Source organism: Vanessa atalanta, chromosome W, assembly GCF_905147765.1.
Source record: "Vanessa atalanta chromosome W, ilVanAtal1.2, whole genome shotgun sequence".
In the NCBI taxonomy this organism is placed as follows: Eukaryota; Metazoa; Arthropoda; class Insecta; order Lepidoptera; family Nymphalidae; genus Vanessa; species Vanessa atalanta.
Window position 1 is genome coordinate 4,940,899 of NC_061901.1, and position 17,173 is coordinate 4,958,071.

At 44.3% G+C, this 17,173-nt stretch overlaps 1 long non-coding RNA gene across 1 annotated transcript; it reads left to right on the plus strand.

The window, feature by feature from the left end:
* Window positions 1–2,701: 2,701 nt before the first annotated feature.
* On the plus strand, window positions 2,702–7,665 carry LOC125075723. Its single transcript, XR_007120237.1, has 3 exons — window positions 2,702–2,715; window positions 5,876–5,881; window positions 7,470–7,665. It is a non-coding gene; the product is annotated as an uncharacterized LOC125075723 (long non-coding RNA).
* The last annotated feature ends 9,508 nt before the right edge of the window (window positions 7,666–17,173 follow it).

Sequence of the window (17,173 nt, forward strand, 5' to 3'; positions counted from 1 at the left end):
TAATAAATCTCGTAACTACATTAGGGTTTCCGTCAAAGTCGGGCACAATCCTAAGGATTTTATAAATGGTGCCCGGATCTTGAGACATATTAGGATTCGTATTATCTAAACCTATTAACTATTAACTTAGAATTAAATTCTAAATTTAAATTTCTGTTACAATCTAAACTACGGCGTCGGGCCTGCTGCGATGCAGATTCCCGATATCTATGAACTCTAGGGTGATAAATTTTGGATTGGAAATACAACTAGGATAAGAGCAACACGAGAAAAGTTCAAATGTACTCACATATACTTCATTTCTGGTTTCTCCTCGTGAATCGAAGTCTGGATTCGCCTTCCGGTTCTGCAGCTGGTCCGTAGATTCTGGATACTAGTGATGACCTAATTGCCCCTATCTAGTATCCTACCGACTGCGCCAGTTACGTTAGCTACAGTCGAAAGGTCGAAAAAAAACCAAAAACTAATTTAAACTTATTTAATTAAAAGAAATTACAATAAAACTTATTTCCTAATTAGCATGTCTAACCTACTCGATGTAAGTAATTGGAATGAAATAAAATAATAATTAAATTATAAAATCACATTTGCAACGTTACACTTAGTTTGGTTCTCACGATGAAGGAATCGCTGCATCATCAGTCCTCTTGATGTGTGTGTACGTAACTAATGCATCCTGACTTGTTTTTATATTGTTAATCATATTTTCATACTTGATAGCGTCGTCATTGTCTAGGTTACCAGTAATAATCTTAATAATAGATCCTATAGGATTTAGAATTCCACGTTTAATCCTTATCGATGGGGCTAACTGTTTAAATTTTTCAATGCTAATGTTTTTCATGTAATCAGTTTGAAGCTTTACATTAAATAACTGAAAATTTGATGTTTTATTGCCAAAATGTTTTTGTATGTATTCATTAAAATTTGCGTACCTTATAATGTTAAATTCTAAGTCCCCGTGAATTGAACTTAAATTTAAAATCTTAATAGTAGTCCACTTATCGTAACTTACGCTAGCTTGATCTTATTTCAGAGTCAACACGCCTGAATTCTTATCTATCCTTTGAAGTTGAAGGCTGTGAATCTCAATGGCCAGGTTCAAGAGCACGAGGGGAATCTGTGGAGGTCGTTTAATGTCCTTAATTGTCACCTTAGTGTCGCGATTATTATTCTAACAGGACAAATATTCCTAACGATTTCACCTGATACTTGTGCCTTTTGGAAACGAGGTTTATCTAGAGTAATTTCACACGTGGGGCTATATACTAGAGGTATTTCTTTATCTTGTGTTCGTGAAATTTGCGTCTTCATATCTATTGTTGCGTTTATCATTTTCAATAAATCTGAACCTATTAATCCGTCGTATCGCTTATCAACATCGTAAACATAGAACTTATGTTTAAGAGAACTTCTAAACGTTTTAACTAGGGGTATATATATAACTTGGTCATGTGAACTACACGCGTGAGTGCTAATAACTTGAAATGGTTCGATATATTTACGGAAAAATAGTGATCGACCTTTCGCTGACTAATAAAACTCCTAGTACTTCCGGTATCGATCATTAGACGTGCATCAATTTCAGGAATATAAATGTGCGGTAATCGCAATTTATACTATTACAATTTAAATACATATATCACTTCGGATGATCTCTGTCCGAGGCTATCATGGGAAAATTTACGTGATCTTCTTGATTGGTAGACTCGTAGACAACAAGCTCTACATTTTCGAAATAAAAATTGTGAAAGGCACCCTAGCTGTTAGCTATTTTTAGTAAAATATAAATTATTTTCACAGTTCGCGTAATCAGGCTGATAATCATAGTCTTGAAATATTTGGGATTTATTGTTATCGTGCATATAAAACATTTTGTTTTCGTCATAATTATGTGTAATCATGTTTTGCCTCAGGGGACGAGAAGTGCGCATCGAAACTTCACTATCTTGTGTGTGGGATAAATTACGTTGTGGTTGATTTTGTGATGGTATACCGAATTTAAATTGATGATTTTGTGCGTTAAAATTGGGTCTGTTCTGTGTATTATCAAATTGAGATCTAAATCCTTGTTGAGGTGCAACACCAAATTTAAAATTGTTGTGGTTCTGTGGACTACCAAAATTTGGTCGGTAACCTTGCTGATTCTGGATACCAAAATTTGGCCTGTAGCTTTGCTGATTCGGAATACCGAATTTAAATTTACCTTGAGGCTGTGATACATCAGGCTTAAGGAAAGTTTGGTTTGGTACACCAAACCTATAAATATTGAAAGCGGATCTAAAATTATTTTGAGGCGTTTGCAGAATTCCAAATTTAAAGTTTTGTCTAACAGGAGAGCCAAATTTATTTGAATTCAATTAGCAATCAAAGTATTTTGATGAGGGTGGTTTGTTTTTATTTTTAGAGTTATATTGAAATTGAAAATTAACTTCTTCCATTACGACACTGAGAGCACTTTCCAAACTTGTGCAATTCTTTAGTCTTATAATTCGGATAATGTCTTTTGGCAAATTAAATAAAATCACATCAAGACACAAATTATTGTAAATAATCATTTTTGCAGCTTTCATTTCCTCACTAGCAAGCAAGTTGACCTTGGAGAAAAGAGTGCTACGAATTTATTGAATTCTATTACAGAATTCCAAAATAACTTTCATTAACATTAATTTTTAGATTTTCCAACTCAATTGCCACGCAGTCTTCCGATCTGGGGTCCCCAAAATGTTAAATAAAAATAGTTTTTAATTGTTCCCAAGTAATTATGTCCTCCCTCTCACTTAATAAAGCCGCTGCTCTACCACATAATCTACTAGTAATAGCATTATTCGGTCCATTATAATTTCTTAATATGTACTCACTTTTCTTAATAAATAAATTTAATATATTTTTATCACCATCAAACTTAGGAATTTAATTTAAAATATCCTTAAAGAACGGTCTTCCATTAGGAAAGTTGCTTCGCTTTGGTCCGGCATTTTTATAATCATTTTATTTAATTTAATCACTTAAAACACTAAAATATAAAAATTCGCTCATAAAATATGTCTGCCAATTACATGCAGAGGTCAAATAACTTTCAACGATTTTAGTTTTAAAGTTACGCAATAAAGTCCTACAGAAACAACACAGGAAATAACAAGGACGAGACAGGATAGTAAAAAGGTCTACTTACAGTCTGCTCAATCCCATGCCTACACGTAGAGCTGCTTGTGTCGTGGACAGGAACCTTCAGCGCCAGGTATATTTAACGTATTTATTTGGTTCGATAATACCCGGAGCCGCGCGTGAGACCAATTTTCGTGTACTCGAATACAGCGTTAAACTCGGCGGATATCCTATTATAATATTTGGGACAGAGACTGCATGATAACTAACTATTGTCATTGTCAAACAATATATATATATATATATATATATATATATATATATATATATATATATAGTTAGCTTGCAATGTAATCTGCCTGATCAACTAGTTTAATCAAATCGCGGGTCCGACCCACGTTGTTTATACTTACGTCGTTTATTGGTGGAGGTGACGCCAAGCCTTTTTTTTTTCTCTCGTTGGAAAAACGAAAATGGGAACGCTACAAAGACTGGGCTAACGCATCAGCGTCTCGTGATGTAAATACCAGCGCATTCAGAAAGGAATATAACTCTGCCGCTAGGTCCTTCAAAAACGTGATCGCTAAAGCGAAGACAGACAGACATTGGCAGAATTGGCGAGAGACTGGTGAGCCTCCCTTCAGGAACACGTGCGTTCTAGTCTCTCGCCAAGGCTGTCTTAGGGAATTTCTGTCAGCCTTCCTTACCATCTCTGCACAAGGACGGTGAGTCATTGGCCCATACAGCGAAGGAGAAGGCTGATCTTTTAGGCTCTCTCTTCGCGGCGAACTCGACTCTGGATGACCGAGGAAAGTCACAACCAACAATCCCGCGGTGTGATACCACAATGCCGGAGGTTAAATTCTGGCAAAGTGCAGTTCGTAAAGCACTTCTTTCCTTGGATATTCATAAGTCGAGTGGACCCGATGGCATTCCTCCAATCGTGCTACGGACTTGTGCTCCCGAGTTGGCGCCGGTCTTAACGCGTCTTTTCCGGCAATCCTATGCATTCGGCGTCGTCCCGAACTCCTGCTTTGGTGCATCCGATCCCTAAAAAGGGCAACCGCTCAGACCCGTCCAATTATAGGCCTATAGCCATCACCTCCTTCTTCTCCAAGATAATGGAGTCCATTATAAGGAAGCAGTTGAGAGCAAGGGGGAGGCATTAGCAGCCAGTCTGGACATAGCGAAAGCCTTCGATCGCGTGTGGCACAAAGCGCTTCTTTCGAAGCTTCCTTCTTATGGGCTTTCCGGGAAATTATGCAATTGGATTACCAGTTTTTTGGCAGATCGGAATATCAAGGTCGTTGTCGACGGTGCATGCTCTGACTTAAAATTCGTCAATGCTGGTGTTCCACAAGGCTGCGTTCTATCACCCACTCTGTTTCTTCTGCATATCAATGACTTGTTGCAAATCAGTAACATTCACTGCTATGCAGACGACAGCACCGTAGACACCTCATACACCCGCCGTGCTAATATTTCTAGGGAAAATGTCGAAGAAAACCGGAACAAACTTGTGTCTGAAATCGAGTCTTCGTTGAACAAAGTCTCGAACTGGGGTCGGCTAAACCTAGTCCATTTCAACCCCAAAAAGACGCAAGTTTGCGCGTTAACTGCTAAAAAAACACCATTTGTCGTATCTCCACGATTCGAGAATATTCCGTTAGCCGCCACAGCTAGTATCGGAATACTTGGCGTCGATGTTTCGAGCATCGTTCAGTTCCGCGGTCAATTGGAAGGCAAAGCCAAATTGGCATAAAAAAAGCTCGGTGTGCTCAGCAAGGCAAGACAGTATTTCACGTCGGCCCATCGTCTAAGTCTATACAAGGCGCAAATTCGGCCTCACATGGAATACTGCTCTCACCTCTGGGCGGGTGCTCCCCAGTACCAGCTCCTTCCATTTGACCGTATCCAACGTAGAGCGGCTCGAATTATCGACGATAAAGCCCTTTCCGATCTGCTTGATCCTTTGGCTTTGCGTAGAGATGTTGGATCGCTCTGCATCTTCTACAGAATTTATCACGGGGAATGTTCCGAGGAATTGTTCGGATTAATCCCGGCTGCTGAATTTCACCTTCGGACATCTCTTCAAAATTCCAAATATCACCCGCACCACCTAGATGTCCGAAAATCCACAATAGCGCGATTTTTAAGACATTTTCTGCCTCGCACAACCACTCTGTGGAACCAGCTTTCGCCGGCGGTTTTTCCGAACCGATACGACTTGGGAACCTTCAAGAAAAGAGCGTACTCTTTCCTGAAAGGCCGGCAACGCACCTGCAAGCCCCCCGGTGTTGCAGATGTCCATGGGCGGTGGTAGTCACTTTCCATCAGGTGAGCCTCCTGCTCGTTTGCCACCTATGCCATAAAAAAAAACGCATTACCGCATTACCGCGCCACGTGATGGAAAGTGGGGGGGGGTGTGGGGGACTCCCCGGAGCCCTGGACGCCGAGTGCGCCCAGGTACGCCGAGTTTACCCACTAAAAAACCAGCGGGTCTCCGTCTTTTGGCGGGCGCTACGGGATCGCTTACGCATGCTACCGTAACGCCCTGACGGTCGGCCCGCCTATGAGGGCCTCCAATACCTAGGGGGGATTCTCGGGGTACTGAGACCCCCCTGGTTCCTGCGGCGCCTATTGAGGCGGCATCCTCTTCCCGCTCCCGCTCCGCGGCTTCCTTCTGCGACATCACGTTTTCGCAGAAGGAGCGCATTTCCGACCAACACGTCTCACTGCCGAGCATTTCGTTGACGACGTTTGACAGCGAGAGGTCGCCGCCTCTCATAGACGCCGCCAAGGAGTGCCTCTGGGGCCCCACGCGGCACACTCACTCAGGGTGTGATGCACCGTGTCGACTGGCGCACCACACTCGTGGCAGGAGGGTGACACCTCCGTACTTACCGAAGCATTCGTGCCCGGTAAGTACCTGTGTCATCCTGAAGGTGAGTGTGCCCTTCTTCCTCTCGACCCAGCGACTCAAGTGGGGACGGATCGCCTCCACTGTCGCCAGGCCCGCCGTAGGTGACCCCAGATCCACCTGCCATCGGGCGATCAGGGCTTGCTGGGCCAGAGCCCTGATCCGCCCGACCTCCGCCGACCCCGGACGGTCACCGCGGTTCCTTCTCACCGCTATGACCCTCTGCGGCTCTTGTCAGCGGTGAGGGAGGTGACGCCAAGCCTTCCTCAGATTCCGAAGATGAAGAAGAATCTCTCCTATCACTGGACACCTCGGATACTTGTCGAGACGACCGCTCTCCATCTGAATCAACGGCATCTGACTTATCCTTATCTTTACCTTTATCGCTTACGATACTCATTCGTAAATTGTTTCCCTTATGCGATGAAAGCACGTTTTTAACAAAAAAAATCGCCTTAAAATTCACTATGTTAAGTAATTTTTGACCATCTAAAACTCGATAGAAAATTTTAAAATTTTACGCGGCGAGATTTACAAACACTATGATTCGAAAATGTCAGTGGCGCGTAAAATTGAAACAAGATAGCGGGCTCTGCTCTGTGTGAAAGAACACACCAGCAGATTTGTGGTAACAAAAGACGGAAAGAGGAACTCCTATTTTATAATTGTTTTTGGTAAGATTTATGGATGCTTCTTCAAACAATGCTGTGTGTTTTAAATACACATATAATAACGCGCGCTTAGATCGGCAGTATTATAGCCACATTGGGAGATAACGGGTAGGCGGGTAGCCGCGGTGCGGGGATGGTAGGAATCTCCTTCCGCGTCCGCGTCGTCGTCGTCTCGATATCTCGCGCGGTATTTTTAATTTTGAGATAACTTTTAAGTAGTTAATTAATTTATATGGCATAAATACTCATTATAATCTGCGTGAAATTCTTAAGACAACTAACTTATTTAAATTGAAAAAGATTAACAAAGTATCCGTTAAAATGGCTTTCCAATTACAGCATTGGACGTGACCATTTTTTAAAAAGTAAAATCAGAATAGTAAGTTATCCTTAAAAGATGGATATACACTATCGCAGACTTTTCTGTAGATCTATAAAAAAGGAATATTCGCCTCATACATTGTTTTATTATATCTCAAAGGAATTAGACAGCGTTTCCGATGAACCATATTATTATTATGTATGGTATTCAAGCCGGCCGCGTCTGTCTGTCTGTATGTTTTTTTTTTTTACTATAAAACATCCACGGGCTCACAGTTGCCCGTGCCTTTTTTTACATTTTATTTTTATAAATTGTGGCGTTATTTTATATTTTTACTAAACATCAGCAGATCTTCGCTGGACTTCGCGAGCTTGTCGTCTTCTTGGAAGACGTGGCCCACACTGACATTATTTTTTTTTCGGGCCCTGCTCCGTGCTCGATCAGAAAGAGCACAGCCTCGGCGACTCTGATGTCGCGTTTATGTATAGATGTCTTAAGGCTGTGCTCTAGGATGGTCTTTTCTGAAACACCCGCCGCTCGGCCGATGAATCTGCCGATAGCGTCGCTTCCATCGTCCGTGTAATAGACACAGGTGTTAGTGTGTCTAGTGATTGCCACAACTGCGTGAGGAACACTTTCGTGTATATAGAGCCTTACATTCTTCGACTGGACTATGATAACGTCGCCGTAGGTCTGTCCCTGACGTTCATGGATGGTCATGACGCTTGAACCTTCACCTTTTCCGTATCCCTGGTCCATCAGGAGTTTCTTTTCCTCCTGCGTATGGGCCAGATATAGGGTTTTGGTTTGGTCGGATGATATGTTGGCGTTTTTTTTTTTTTTTTTTTTTTTTTTTTTTATGTCATAAGGTGGCAAACGAGCAGGAGGCTCACCTGATGGAAAGTGACTACCACCGCCCATGGACATCTGCAACACCGGGGGGCTTGCAGGTGCGTTGCCGGCCTTTCAGGAAAGAGTACGCTCTTTTCTTGAAGGTTCCCAAGTCGTATCGGTTCGGAAAAACCGCCGGCGAAAGCTGGTTCCACAGAGTGGTTGTGCGAGGCAGAAAATGTCTTAAAAATCGCGCTGTTGTGGATTTTCGGACATCTAGGTGGTGCGGGTGATATTTGGAATTTTGACGAGATGTCCGAAGGTGAAATTCAGCAGCCGGGATTAGTTCGAACAATTCCTCGGAACATTCCCCGTGATAAATTCTGTAGAAGATGCAGAGCGATCCAACATCTCTACGCAAAGCCAAAGGATCAAGCAGATCGGAAAGGGCTTGATCGTCGATAATTCGAGCCGCTCTACGTTGGATACGGTCAAATGGAAGGAGCTGGTACTGGGGAGCACCCGCCCAGAGGTGAGAGCAGTATTCCATGTGAGGCCGAATTTGCGCCTTGTATAGTCTTAGACGATGGGCCGACGTGAAATACTGTCTTGCCTTGCTGAGCACACCAAGCTTTTTTGATGCCAATTTGGCTTTGCCTTCCAATTGACCGCGGAACTGAACGAGACTCGAAACATCAACGCCAAGTATTCCGATACTAGCTGTAGCGGCTAACGGAATGTTCTCGAATCGTGGAGATACGACAAATGGTGTTTTTTTAGCAGTTAACGCGCAAACTTGCGTCTTTTTGGGGTTGAAGTGAACTAGGTTTAGCCGACCCCAGTTCGAGACTTTGTTTAACGAAGACTCGATTTCAGATACAAGTTTGTTCCGGTTTTCTTCGACGTTTTCCCGAGAAATATTAGCACGGCCGGTGTATGAGGTGTCTACGGTGCTGTCGTCTGCATAGCAATGAATGTTACTGATTTGCAACAAGTCATTGATATGCAGAAGAAACAGAGTGGGTGATAGAACGCAGCCTTGTGGAACACCAGCATTGACGAATTTTAAGTCAGAGCATGCACCGTCCACAACGACCTTGATGCTCCGATCTGCCAAAAAACTGGTAATCCAATTGCATAATTTCCCGGGAAGCCCATAGGAAGGAAGCTTCGAAAGAAGCGCTTTGTGCCACACGCGATCGAAGGCCTTCGCTATGTCCAGACTGGCTGCTAATGCCTCCCCTTTGCTCTCAACTGCTTCCGCCCATCTATGAGTAAGGTAAACTAGAAGATCACCGGCTGAGCGACCCCGACGGAAACCGTACTGGCGGTCGCTAATCAGCTGGTACTCCTCTAGGTACCGCAGGAGCTGGCAGTTTATAATGGACTCCATTACCTTGGAGAACAAGGGGGTGATGGCTATAGGCCTATAATTGGACGGGTCTGAGCGGTTGCCCTTTTTAGGGATCGGATGCACCAAAGCAGTCTTCCAGGAGTTCGGGACGACGCCGAATGCATAGGATTGCCGGAAAAGACGCGTTAAGACCGGCGCCAACTCGGGAGCACAAGTCCGTAGCACGATTGGAGGGATGCCATCGGGTCCACTCGACTTATGAATATCCAAGGAAAGAAGTGCTTTACGAACTGCACTTTGCCGGAATTTAACCTCCGGCATCGTGGTATCACACCGCGGGATTGTTGGTGGTGACTTTCCTCGGTCATCCAGAGTCGAGTTCGCTGCGAAGAGAGAGCCTAAAAGATCAGCCTTCTCCTTCTCCTTGGCGTCAGTGAATATCTCCATTTTGAGGGAGTGGACGATGGGGCTTGCAGAGTAGATGTTACGGTAGACCTCGCTAATGGCGTATGCGACGTCCAGGGAGTTTCGGTGCGTACAGGATAACTCACGGGTGATGTTTGTTGTCAGGCTTGGTCGGCAGTACCTCATTTCGAACAGATTTTCTCTGTCGAAAGGCAACTGGTTGATATCTCCGATGAGGACTACCTCGCTAGCTCCGGACAGCTGCGGATTACTATGCTCCGAAGTGGTTCATGAGGGCTTCGTCTATCGTAAGACGGTTACATTTTATGCTCTCGTTGAACCCGTTCACTAGCACGGATGCCATAGTTCGTACCCTTGATTTAGCTTTTTCGCCAAATCGGTGTGTAAGTTGTTCTTTCAGGTCTTTGGCGGCTTCGATTGTGGAGGTGACTACCACTTCTTTGTCCTCATCAAAATTCCTTACAATGTGAGTCGTCTTTCCGCATCCTGGTACCCCGTTTATCCACGATATCTGTGGCAGTTCCCCACCCACGAGAGGTGCGTCGACCCCCGGACCTTCTGAGATGGACTTTGCCATCCTGTCGTCTAGCATTACTTTCGTGCATCTGGCCACTACTACCACCGGATCTCCTATTGGTGTGAAGAACCTAGGGAATGCGTCTTTTCGCCCCTCATCTTCAACCAGGCCCACGAATCCTTCTGCAGCGCTGTAAGCAGCCATATACCGCCCCGACATTTTCCCTTTGATAACTTGGGATGTGTCGTTGTGGTATATGGCCGCCTCGGCTTCTTCAAGCTCCACTTCCAGCAGCTTTTCGTTACCGCGTTGGTAGGTCTGCATGATCTTTTTGCAGGTGGCTAAGTGGACCTCACGGGTGGCCGTCACAATAGCCCGGAACTCTAGGAAAGCATTCACTGCATGGTCTCGAGGGTTTGACGCTGGTCTCAGCTTTGGTGGTATTACTTGACCCTTATCGGCCCTTGTTAGATGGGCGCGTGTTGTTACCAGATCGCGGATTAAACACGTCACCGCCCTCACTGCAGGTCCAGAGCTCGGCCGTCGGGGTCTGGGCCGTTCTCTGCGCCGCTATTTTTAACTGCAATCGCTCAGATCCGCTTAACTGGGACTCTATGGTGGCCGGCTTTGCAGTTGGGAATGTTGTTGGGATCTCGGGTTTCAGGAAACCTAGGTCTTCCCCCCTGTCGTCATATGCGATAACCTCATGTTTTTTCTAACAGGCAGCCAAAGCGGACAGCAATATCACCTGTTTCAAAGCCGACTCTCATGGCGTTCACGCTTATTGTACTTGGGTTCCCTCCGTGGTCCTCCTCGCCCATCTTCGAGAGCATTCTGCACGCCATTGCAAAGGGGGCTTCCTCTTCCCGTTCGAAAAGTGCGACCACTTTGTTTCGTAGTCGCATCAGTCAACAGGTCAAAGCACCCGGCATTTGCGTTGTTAGCGCGTCGATGGTGGTCCGTTTGATGCTAAATTTAGAAGTGCTCCCTTTAATGAGCAAGGCTATTCCAGGAGACACAGTCAAGCGATCTGAGCCCTCCGGACAACAGAATCCAATGCCCACCCTCTCAGTATGTTTGCGATAAACTCCAAAACTACTGAACGGATTTTCAAACGGTTTTCACTAATAGACAGAATGATTCATGAGGAAGGTTTAGGTACATAATTCATTATGATTTTTGTGTAAGTAAGTTGAAAGAGAACGACAATTGTTAAACATGTCGGAAAGCCACCAGGGAGTTTTCGTCGGAAACGCTGTCTAATTCCTTTGAGATATAATAAAACAATGTATGAGGCGAATATTCCTTTTTTATAGATCTACAGAAAAGTCTGCGATAGTGTATATCCATCTTTTAAGGATAACTTACTATTCTGATTTTACTTTTTAAAAAATGGTCACGTCCAATGCTGTAATTGGAAAGCCATTTTAACGGATACTTTGTTAATCTTTTTCAATTTAAATAAGTTAGTTGTCTTAAGAATTTCACGCAGATTATAATGATTATTTATGCCATATAAATTAATTAACTACTTAAAAGTTATCTCAAAATTAAAAATACCGCGCGAGATATCGAGACGACGACGACGCGGACGCGGAAGGAGATTCCTACCATCCCCGCACCGCGGCTACCCGCCTACCCGTTATCTCCCAATGTGGCTATAATACTGCCGATCTAAGCGCGCGTTATTATATGTGTATTTAAAACACACAGCATTGTTTGAAGAAGCATCCATAAATCTTACCAAAAACAATTATAAAATAGGAGTTCCTCTTTCCGTCTTTTGTTACCACAAATCTGCTGGTGTGTTCTTTCACACAGAGCAGAGCCCGCTATCTTGTTTCAATTTTACGCGCCACTGACATTTTCGAATCATAGTGTTTGTAAATCTCGCCGCGTAAAATTTTAAAATTTTCTATCGAGTTTTAGATGGTCAAAAATTACTTAACATAGTGAATTTTAAGGCGATTTTTTTTGTTAAAAACGTGCTTTCATCGCATAAGGGAAACAATTTACGAATGAGTATCGTAAGCGATAAAGGTAAAGATAAGGATAAGTCAGATGCCGTTGATTCAGATGGAGAGCGGTCGTCTCGACAAGTATCCGAGGTGTCCAGTGATAGGAGAGATTCTTCTTCATCTTCGGAATCTGAGGAAGGCTTGGCGTCACCTCCCTCACCGCTGACAAGAGCCGCAGAGGGTCATAGCGGTGAGAAGGAACCGCGGTGACCGTCCGGGGTCGGCGGAGGTCGGGCGGATCAGGGCTCTGGCCCAGCAAGCCCTGATCGCCCGATGGCAGGTGGATCTGGGGTCACCTACGGCGGGCCTGGCGACAGTGGAGGCGATCCGTCCCCACTTGAGTCGCTGGGTCGAGAGGAAGAAGGGCACACTCACCTTCAGGATGACACAGGTACTTACCGGGCACGAATGCTTCGGTAAGTACCTGCACGGGATAGCGCGGCGGGAGGTGTCACCCTCCTGCCACGAGTGTGGTGCGCCAGTCGACACGGTGCATCACACCCTGAGTGAGTGTGCCGCGTGGGGCCCCAGAGGCACTCCTTGGCGGCGTCTATGAGAGGCGGCGACCTCTCGCTGTCAAACGTCGTCAACGAAATGCTCGGCAGTGAGACGTGTTGGTCGGAAATGCGCTCCTTCTGCGAAAACGTGATGTCGCAGAAGGAAGCCGCGGAGCGGGAGCGGGAAGAGGATGCCGCCTCAATAGGCGCCGCAGGAACCAGGGGGGTCTCAGTACCCCGAGAATCCCCCCTAGGTATTGGAGGCCCTCATAGGCGGGCCGACCGTCAGGGCGTTACGGTAGCATGCGTAAGCGATCCCGTAGCGCCCGCCAAAAGACGGAGACCCGCTGGTTTTTTAGTGGGTAAACTCGGCGTACCTGGGCGCACTCGGCGTCCAGGGCTCCGGGGAGTCCCCCACACCCCCCCCCACTTTCCATCACGTGGCGCGGTAATGCGGTAATGCGTTTTTTTTTATGGCATAGGTGGCAAACGAGCAGGAGGCTCACCTGATGGAAAGTGACTACCACCGCCCATGGACATCTGCAACACCGGGGGGCTTGCAGGTGCGTTGCCGGCCTTTCAGGAAAGAGTACGCTCTTTTCTTGAAGGTTCCCAAGTCGTATCGGTTCGGAAAAACCGCCGGCGAAAGCTGGTTCCACAGAGTGGTTGTGCGAGGCAGAAAATGTCTTAAAAATCGCGCTATTGTGGATTTTCGGACATCTAGGTGGTGCGGGTGATATTTGGAATTTTGAAGAGATGTCCGAAGGTGAAATTCAGCAGCCGGGATTAATCCGAACAATTCCTCGGAACATTCCCCGTGATAAATTCTGTAGAAGATGCAGAGCGATCCAACATCTCTACGCAAAGCCAAAGGATCAAGCAGATCGGAAAGGGCTTTATCGTCGATAATTCGAGCCGCTCTACGTTGGATACGGTCAAATGGAAGGAGCTGGTACTGGGGAGCACCCGCCCAGAGGTGAGAGCAGTATTCCATGTGAGGCCGAATTTGCGCCTTGTATAGACTTAGACGATGGGCCGACGTGAAATACTGTCTTGCCTTGCTGAGCACACCGAGCTTTTTTTATGCCAATTTGGCTTTGCCTTCCAATTGACCGCGGAACTGAACGATGCTCGAAACATCGACGCCAAGTATTCCGATACTAGCTGTGGCGGCTAACGGAATATTCTCGAATCGTGGAGATACGACAAATGGTGTTTTTTTAGCAGTTAACGCGCAAACTTGCGTCTTTTTGGGGTTGAAATGGACTAGGTTTAGCCGACCCCAGTTCGAGACTTTGTTCAACGAAGACTCGATTTCAGACACAAGTTTGTTCCGGTTTTCTTCGACATTTTCCCTAGAAATATTAGCACGGCGGGTGTATGAGGTGTCTACGGTGCTGTCGTCTGCATAGCAGTGAATGTTACTGATTTGCAACAAGTCATTGATATGCAGAAGAAACAGAGTGGGTGATAGAACGCAGCCTTGTGGAACACCAGCATTGACGAATTTTAAGTCAGAGCATGCACCGTCGACAACGACCTTGATATTCCGATCTGCCAAAAAACTGGTAATCCAATTGCATAATTTCCCGGAAAGCCCATAAGAAGGAAGCTTCGAAAGAAGCGCTTTGTGCCACACGCGATCGAAGGCTTTCGCTATGTCCAGACTGGCTGCTAATGCCTCCCCCTTGCTCTCAACTGCTTCCTTATAATGGACTCCATTATCTTGGAGAAGAAGGAGGTGATGGCTATAGGCCTATAATTGGACGGGTCTGAGCGGTTGCCCTTTTTAGGGATCGGATGCACCAAAGCAGGAGTTCGGGACGACGCCGAATGCATAGGATTGCCGGAAAAGACGCGTTAAGACCGGCGCCAACTCGGGAGCACAAGTCCGTAGCACGATTGGAGGAATGCCATCGGGTCCACTCGACTTATGAATATCCAAGGAAAGAAGTGCTTTACGAACTGCACTTTGCCAGAATTTAACCTCCGGCATTGTGGTATCACACCGCGGGATTGTTGGTTGTGACTTTCCTCGGTCATCCAGAGTCGAGTTCGCCGCGAAGAGAGAGCCTAAAAGATCAGCCTTCTCCTTCGCTGTATGGGCCAATGACTCACCGTCCTTGTGCAGAGATGGTAAGGAAGGCTGACAGAAATTCCCTAAGACAGCCTTGGCGAGAGACTAGAACGCACGTGTTCCTGAAGGGAGGCTCACCAGTCTCTCGCCAATTCTGCCAATGTCTGTCTGTCTTCGCTTTAGCGATCACGTTTTTGAAGGACCTAGCGGCAGAGTTATATTCCTTTCTGAATGCGCTGGTATTTACATCACGAGACGCTGATGCGTTAGCCCAGTCTTTGTAGCGTTCCCATTTTCGTTTTTCCAACGAGAGAAAAAAAAAAGGCTTGGCGTCACCTCCACCAATAAACGACGTAAGTATAAACAACGTGGGTCGGACCCGCGATTTCCCCCACCGACTACGTTCTGAGCCGAGGTGCGATCTCATAGGAGACACCCTCAGGACGAACGTCACTCTCGAGCCCAAAAGGGTTCACTCTAAGGCAGAGTCGTAACACTCGCCCCAACGTTCGGTGACGCTGTAAAGGCCAGTAGGGCCAACAGCAATACTCAAACATGAAAAAAAAAAAAAAAAAAAAAAAAACCCGCGATTTGATTAAACTAGTTGATCAGGCAGATTACATTGCAAGCTAAATATATATATATATATATATATATATATATATATATATATATATATATATATTGTTTGACAATGACAATAGTTAGTTATCATGCAGTCTCTGTCCCAAATATTATAATAGGATATCCGCCGAGTTTAACGCTGTATTCGAGTACACGAAAATTGGTCTCACGCGCGGCTCCGGGTATTATCGAACCAAATAAATACGTTAAATATACCTGGCGCTGAAGGTTCCTGTCCACGACACAAGCAGCTCTACGTGTAGGCATGGGATTGAGCAGACTGTAAGTAGACCTTTTTACTATCCTGTCTCGTCCTTGTTATTTCCTGTGTTGTTTCTGTAGGACTTTATTGCGTAACTTTAAAACTAAAATCGTTGAAAGTTATTTGACCTCTGCATGTAATTGGCAGACATATTTTATGAGCGAATTTTTATATTTTAGTGTTTTAAGTGATTAAATTAAATAAAATGATTATAAAAATGCCGGACCAAAGCGAAGCAACTTTCCTAATGGAAGACCGTTCTTTAAGGATATTTTAAATTAAATTCCTAAGTTTGATGGTGATAAAAATATATTAAATTTATTTATTAAGAAAAGTGAGTACATATTAAGAAATTATAATGGACCGAATAATGCTATTACTAGTAGATTATGTGGTAGAGCAGCGGCTTTATTAAGTGAGAGGGAGGACATAATTACTTGGGAACAATTAAAAACTATTTTTATTTAACATTTTGGGGACCCCAGATCGGAAGACTGCGTGGCAATTGAGTTGGAAAATCTAAAAATTAATGTTAATGAAAGTTATTTTGGAATTCTGTAATAGAATTCAATAAATTCGTAGCACTCTTTTCTCCAAGGTCAACTTGCTTGCTAGTGAGGAAATGAAAGCTGCAAAAATGATTATTTACAATAATTTGTGTCTTGACGTGATTTTATTTAATTTGCCAAAAGACATTATCCGAATTATAAGACTAAAGAATTGCACAAGTTTGGAAAGTGCTCTCAGTGTCGTAATGGAAGAAGTTAATTTTCAATTTCAATATAACTCTAAAAATAAAAACAAACCACCCTCATCAAAATACTTTGATTGCTAATTGAATTCAAATAAATTTGGCTCTCCTGTTAGACAAAACTTTAAATTTGGAATTCTGCAAACGCCTCAAAATAATTTTAGATCCGCTTTCAATATTTATAGGTTTGGTGTACCAAACCAAACTTTCCTTAAGCCTGATGTATCACAGCCTCAAGGTAAATTTAAATTCGGTATTCCGAATCAGCAAAGCTACAGGCCAAATTTTGGTATCCAGAATCAGCAAGGTTACCGACCAAATTTTGGTAGTCCACAGAACCACAACAATTTTAAATTTGGTGTTGCACCTCAACAAGGATTTAGATCTCAATTTGATAATACACAGAACAGACCCAATTTTAACGCACAAAATCAGCAATTTAAATTCGGTATACCATCACAAAATCAACCACAACGTAATTTATCCCACACACAAGATAGTGAAGTTTCGATGCGCACTTCTCGTCCCCTGAGGCAAAACATGATTACACATAATTATGACGAAAACAAAATGTTTTATATGCACGATAACAATAAATCCCAAATATTTCAAGACTATGATTATCAGCCTGATTACGCGAACTGTGAAAATAATTTATATTTTACTAAAAATAGCTAACAGCTAGGGTGCCTTTCACAATTTTTATTTCGAAAATGTAGAGCTTGTTGTCTACGAGTCTACCAATCAAGAAGATCACGTAAATTTTCCCATGATAGCCTCGGACAGAGATCATCC